At 42.1% G+C, this 5963-nt stretch overlaps 1 long non-coding RNA gene across 1 annotated transcript; it reads right to left on the reverse strand.

The window, feature by feature from the left end:
• Positions 1-2108: 2108 nt before the first annotated feature.
• Positions 2109-2520, reverse strand: LOC135538743 (uncharacterized). The gene is made up of 2 exons (XR_010455480.1): positions 2476-2520; positions 2109-2382 (listed from the first exon to the last, which is right to left on the reverse strand). It is a non-coding gene; the product is annotated as an uncharacterized LOC135538743 (long non-coding RNA).
• Between the last annotated feature and the right edge of the window lie 3443 nt (positions 2521-5963).

Genomic DNA, 5963 nt, shown 5'->3' on the forward strand with positions numbered 1-5963 from the left:
TATATGCATATTATTATTAGTATTGGATAGAAAACACTCTAAAGTTTCCAAAACTGTCAAAATATTGTCTGTGAGTATAACAGAACTGATATTGCAGGCGAAACCCTGAGGAAAATCAAAACAGGAATTGGCTTCTATTTTGAAAACTCCATGTCCCATAGCCTCCCTTTGCTCCATTTAAAGGATATCAACCAGATTCCTTTTCCCATCGCTTCCTCAAGGTGTCAACAGTCTTCAGACATAGTTTCAGGCTTTTATTTTGAAAAATGAGCCACAAAGATAACATTGCGTCAAGTGGTCACATGAGTTTTGCTCACGCAACAGAGTTTGGACAGCTATTGCTTTTCCCTTTACTACTGTGAAAGACATTTGTGGTTGATATATTATCGATTATATATTTTAAAAACAACCTGAGGATTGATTATAAAAAACGTTTGACATATTTCTGTGGACAATCTGGAAACTATTTGGAATTTGTCTGTGTTGTCGTGACCGATCTTTCCTGTGGATTTCTGAAAATAACGCGCAAAACAAACGGAGGTATTTTGGATATAAAAATAATCTTTATGGAACAAAAGGAACATTTGTTCTGTAACTGGGAGTCTCGTGAGTGAAAACATCTGGAGATCATCAAAGGTAATTTGATTGCTTTTCTGATTTTTTAATTTGATAAATTTACACAAATGCTTGGATTGCTTTCGCTGTAAAGCATAATTTAAAAATCTGACACGACAGGTGGATTAACAAAGGGCTAAGCTGTGTATTCCTATTTGCACTTGTGATTTCATGAATATAAATATTTTTAGTATTATTCATTGAATGCAGCGCTATGCTATTCAGCGGTTGTTGATGACACTTATCCTGTTAACGGGATTGCAGCCATAACAAGTTAATCACATAAACTTGGTAACAACGGATGCAGAAAAATTTGACAAATCCAATGGCAGACCCAGAAGTCTGTAGCACAAACACACAATGTGTAGCCCTTTCCCGCAGCCAAATGACCTAGTGGCCTCATGGTTGGAATGTTATTCCTATTTTCATGATTTTATCATGAACAAACATAGATTGTTTTTAAATGCAGAAAATCTGGTGTGTCTATGTCAAACAGTTTTGCTATATTTCAGTCGTCTATGGTGTATATAAAGTGTAATATTGGGACGCAAACTCAAAATGTAATACATTTAAACTCTATATCTGTCAAACGCTGATCTGTTTCACCTGTCTTTGTGCTTGACCCCTCCATGTGTCGCCCATCTTCCCCATTATCCCCTGGGTATTTATACCGGTGTTCTCTGTTTGTCTGTTGCCAGTTCATTTTGTTCGTAAAACCTACAAGCGTTTGTTTCCCTGCTCCTGCCTGTTTTCCTGCTCCTGTTTTCTAGTCCTTCCCGATTTTGACCGTTCTGCCTGCCCTGAACCTGAGACTGCCTGCCATTTTGTACCTTACCCCACCGTTCTGGATTATTGACCCCGGCCTGCCTTGACCTGTCATTTGCCTGCCCCTGTGGTTTGTAATAAAATCGTTACTTCTACACTGTCTGCATCTGGGTCTTACCTAAACGTGATAATATCTGACATGGCACAGGTGTCATCTTCTTTTTAAGCCCAAAATTATGTGTGTGAGGTGTGTACTTTTCTTTTCTACGAATACCAATATTCACTCTGTGTGACTCCGATTTAGCCTACTGCAGTAAAGGCTAAAAGGGGTTAGAAGTCCAAATCGCGTTGGCTTTGCGGCATGACTCATTGGGTTAACGGTCCTGCACAGCAGAGGCTTTACACAAACACACATTAGGGCCTGCCTATCTACAACATGTTAACCTTGTCCTCCAATTAGTGCCTCGAGGTTTGTGCCTTCTGCCGTGTGGTCTTCCACAGAAATGCACACGTATATCAGATCTTGTGATCTCCTCATGGTGACTAATGTCAGACTATACCTGTGCTCCCTCTTACTGAAATAAATCTTCAAAAATTATAGTTCTAAATTCCCAGCAAAGAAACAGCACACTCGGGAATCAGAAATGCATGTCACAGTGAGAATGCTACAGAACTCCACAATGTGCTGCAGACAGATTAAAAGATCATTAGCAGGAACAAAAGAGCAGTTTACTGTGAGGGGTTTAATAAGAAATACATAACAAATACTATTTCTGAAAAATGTATGAAAAAGTCAGTATGCACAGCGCAGCTGTGTGTCCTTAGGACATTAAATCTATAAAAACTTGATGAGATTTCAATGAGAAATACATGAGAAAATCAAGAAGAAAGAAAATGTAGGTTTTGTGTAACTTACCCTCAGAGAAGGACGAAGTGTTTCAGTGGAGACAGGAAAGAGACGTAGGCCATAGGTAACCATAGAGATTAGGCAGCATTTCTGGCCTGGACAGAGAGAGAGAGTTGGGATAAAAGCTTTGAACACGGCTTACAGCAGCAGACAACACACACACACACACACACTCAGAGACTACATACAGCAACAGCATGTTGTTTGAGGCGTCTCCATGGAAACCCATGTACAGGGAAGGAACTTCCAGAAGGAAGGAAGACAAAAGAGATTTCAGAGGCAAACCCTTAATCTCTTTCACAGGCTGTCCAGTGAGTAAACACACACACACACACACACACAGACCACGTCTGTTCGTGCTTGTATGGTAAAGACAGAGATAAATGGGGAGTACCTGAAAATATTGTATTTCCAGATCAACAGTCATTCAATGGTCTGGTCAAGTTGTTTTAAATTGCATTCACACAGCAGCCTTCAGAACAATTCCCTCTCCTCCTCCTCTCCTATCCACCCTCTCCCCTCCTCCGCTTCCTCCACCTAATCCTACCATTGGGGCGCAAGCACACTCACACACAAAAAAGAGAGAGAGGTGGGTGTGGAGATTAAGAAAATATTCAAACACTCCAACACTTACAAACTTTAGAGATAAGTCCCAAACGTTGGGTCTACAGTAGCAGTATAACAGCCAGAGAGGAAGCAACAGGGTTGGGGCAGGAGCTGTCTTCTGTGAGTCAGCCCTGCTCTACAGGCACCTGATAACCGCCATAAAACGTGGTCTTGCATTCTCTTTCTCTCTCAAACACACACGCACAAACATGTACACACAAACAGGGCAGCAGACAGTGAGTATTTACTGTAGGATTGATGTTGAGCAGCTACTCCAGCCTCTCTTTACACTACCATGCCAAAGTACACACTGATTAATCTCTATACTGCCAATCATGGTGAGTGACGTCACTATGTGTGTGTGTGTGTGTGTGTGTGTGTGTGTGTGTGTGTGTGTGTGTGTGTGTGTGTGTGTGTGTGTGTGTGTGTGTGTGTGTGTGTGCACGCCTGTCTACGTGTCTGCATGAGTGTGCATGTGTGTTACACAGGTTGCCCTACCTTATCCAGTATTTTCCCCAAATTGGAGACCAGACCATTTTGTGTATGTTTACTTATTTCTAGTTTGCAGTGACCTTTATTATATAGTGAACAATTTCAACAATTTTACTGAGTTACAGTTCATATAAGGAAATCACTCAATTGAAATATATTCATTAGGCCCTATATGGATTACACACGACTGGGCAGGGGCCTGCGAGGGCATAGGCCCACCCACTAAGGAGCCAGTCCCACCCATTTTGGAGCCAGGCCCACCCACTGGGGAGCCAGGCCCAGCCAATAAGAATGAGTTTTTACCCCACAAAAGGGCATTTTTACAGACAGAAATAGTCCTCAGTTTCATCAGCTGTCCGAGTGGCTGGTCTCAGATGATTCCGCAGGTAAAGAAACCAGATGTGGAGGCCCTGCGCTGGCGTGGTTACATATGGTCTGTGGTTTTGGGTCTGGTTGGACGCACTGCGAAAATCTGTAAAACAACATTGGTAGAGAAATGAACATTTAATTCTCTGGCAACAGCTCTGGTGGACATTCCAGCAGTCAACATGCCAACCGCTGTTAAACCTTACAGAAGACGAGGAGGACCACAACGAATTAGTGACCACCGCTGCCGTCACCGAGACCACGCCAGCAGCATGGACTACCTCTGGGACTGAACCTATGGATGATGTGAACCTGATATCATTGATTTTTATTAAAAAACCCAACCTGTATAACTTTGTCTGTGTGTTGGCCTGAGATCTTAGTACCTGTATTTGACATGTGTGTGTGAGTGCTCCCGAGAAAAGGCTTAGCATCAATGACCTCTAAAGACTTGGTTAACCAACCGAAAGTAAAAGCCTCTTAAAGGACAACCAATAATAACTTTCTCATAGATGCCATCGCAAGCCTATGAAGGACCCCAGATCCAGGAAAGATGAAGAGCGAAAGTATGGTGTGGCCCTACACTAGAGACACACTGGGCTCTGAATAATACCACTAGAGGCCTGTCACAGACTGATAAGCTTATCCTTTGATAGTTCTCCAAGGCTCTGTGTGCATATCTGGCTATGAAATGGAGTGTCCATGCTGGTCTCTAAGCCTGAATAAATGAAAGTGTATGGTCTTCACAGTCCAACAGCCCAGCCCATCAAACACTACCAATTAACAGACACATAACAAAGAACTACAATGGAACTATACAGACATTTCACTTTCATATCTTTTCAACTGTCTTGGCAGGTGCACCTGCCTAGTCATAGGCTTCTCAGTCACTGCTCTGATTAAGGCCTGGTACAGAAAGACTGGGACAAACTTGAAACACAAGCAGAACGCATTGTCATCTGTCGAAGTTGTCATCTGTCTAAGTTTGTTTGGGTTTTACTCACGGTTAATGTAGGGAGTTCCCTCACCCTAATCCACATGTACTCACAAATCCTGCCCCTGTAATAAATTAAAGTATTGTTTTTGTAAAATCATGGGTCCTCCTCATTCCCACCTATCACTCCCTTGGGTACTCTGGTTCCGCAATTCTACAAGGCCCTAATCTATAGATTTCACATGACTGGTAATACAGATATGCATTTGTTGGTTGATCACAGGTACCTCAAAAAAAGAAAATCTGTCAGTATCTGGTGTGACCAGCACTTGCCTCATGCAGCGTGACACATCTCTTTCACATAGAGTTGATCAGGCTGTTGATTGTGGCCTGTGGAATATTGTCCCACTCCTCTTCAATGGCTGTGCAAAGTTGCTGGATATTGGTGGGAACAGGAACACGCTGTAGTAAACGTCAATTCAGAGCATCCCAAACATGCTCAATGGGTGACAAGTCTGAAGAGTATGCAGGCCATGGAAGACGAACTGGGACATTTTCAGCTTTCAGGAAGTGTACAGTACATAACCTTGCAACATGGGGCTGTGCTTTATCATGTTGAAACATGAGGTAATGGAGGTGGATGAATGGCACGACAATGGGCTTCAGGATCTCATCATGTTATCTCTGTGCATTCTTGTATATCAATAAAATGGAATTGTGTTCATTGTTCATAGCTTATGCCTCCCCATACCATAATCCCAACGCCAGAACACACATACGTCTGTGGTTGTGAGGCCGGTTGAACGTACTGCCAAATTCTCTAAAACACCGTTGGAGGTGGCTTATGGTAGAAAAATGAACATTAAATCATCTGGCAAGACATTACTGCAGTCAACATGCCAATTGCACGCTCCCTCAACTTGAGACATCTGTGGCATTGTGTTGTGTGACAAAACTGCACATTTAGAGTTTCCTTTTATTGTCCCCAGCAGAAGGTGCACCTGTGTAATGATTATGCTGTTTAATCACCTTCTTGATATGCCGGTCAGGTGGATGGATTATTTTGGCAAAGAAGAAATGCTCATTAACAGGGATGTAAACACATTTGTGTACACAATTTGAGAGAAATAAGATTGTTGTGCCTATGGAACATTTCTGGGATCTTTAATTACAGCTCGTGAAACTTGAGACCAACACTTTACATGTTGTGTTTATATTTTTGTTCAGTGTATATTATTTATATAGCTAATTCCTGCAATTCTATCCATTTTGCTATGG

This window comes from Oncorhynchus masou, unplaced genomic scaffold (genome assembly GCF_036934945.1).
Source record: "Oncorhynchus masou masou isolate Uvic2021 unplaced genomic scaffold, UVic_Omas_1.1 unplaced_scaffold_33___fragment_6___debris, whole genome shotgun sequence".
Classification (NCBI taxonomy): domain Eukaryota; kingdom Metazoa; phylum Chordata; class Actinopteri; order Salmoniformes; family Salmonidae; genus Oncorhynchus; species Oncorhynchus masou.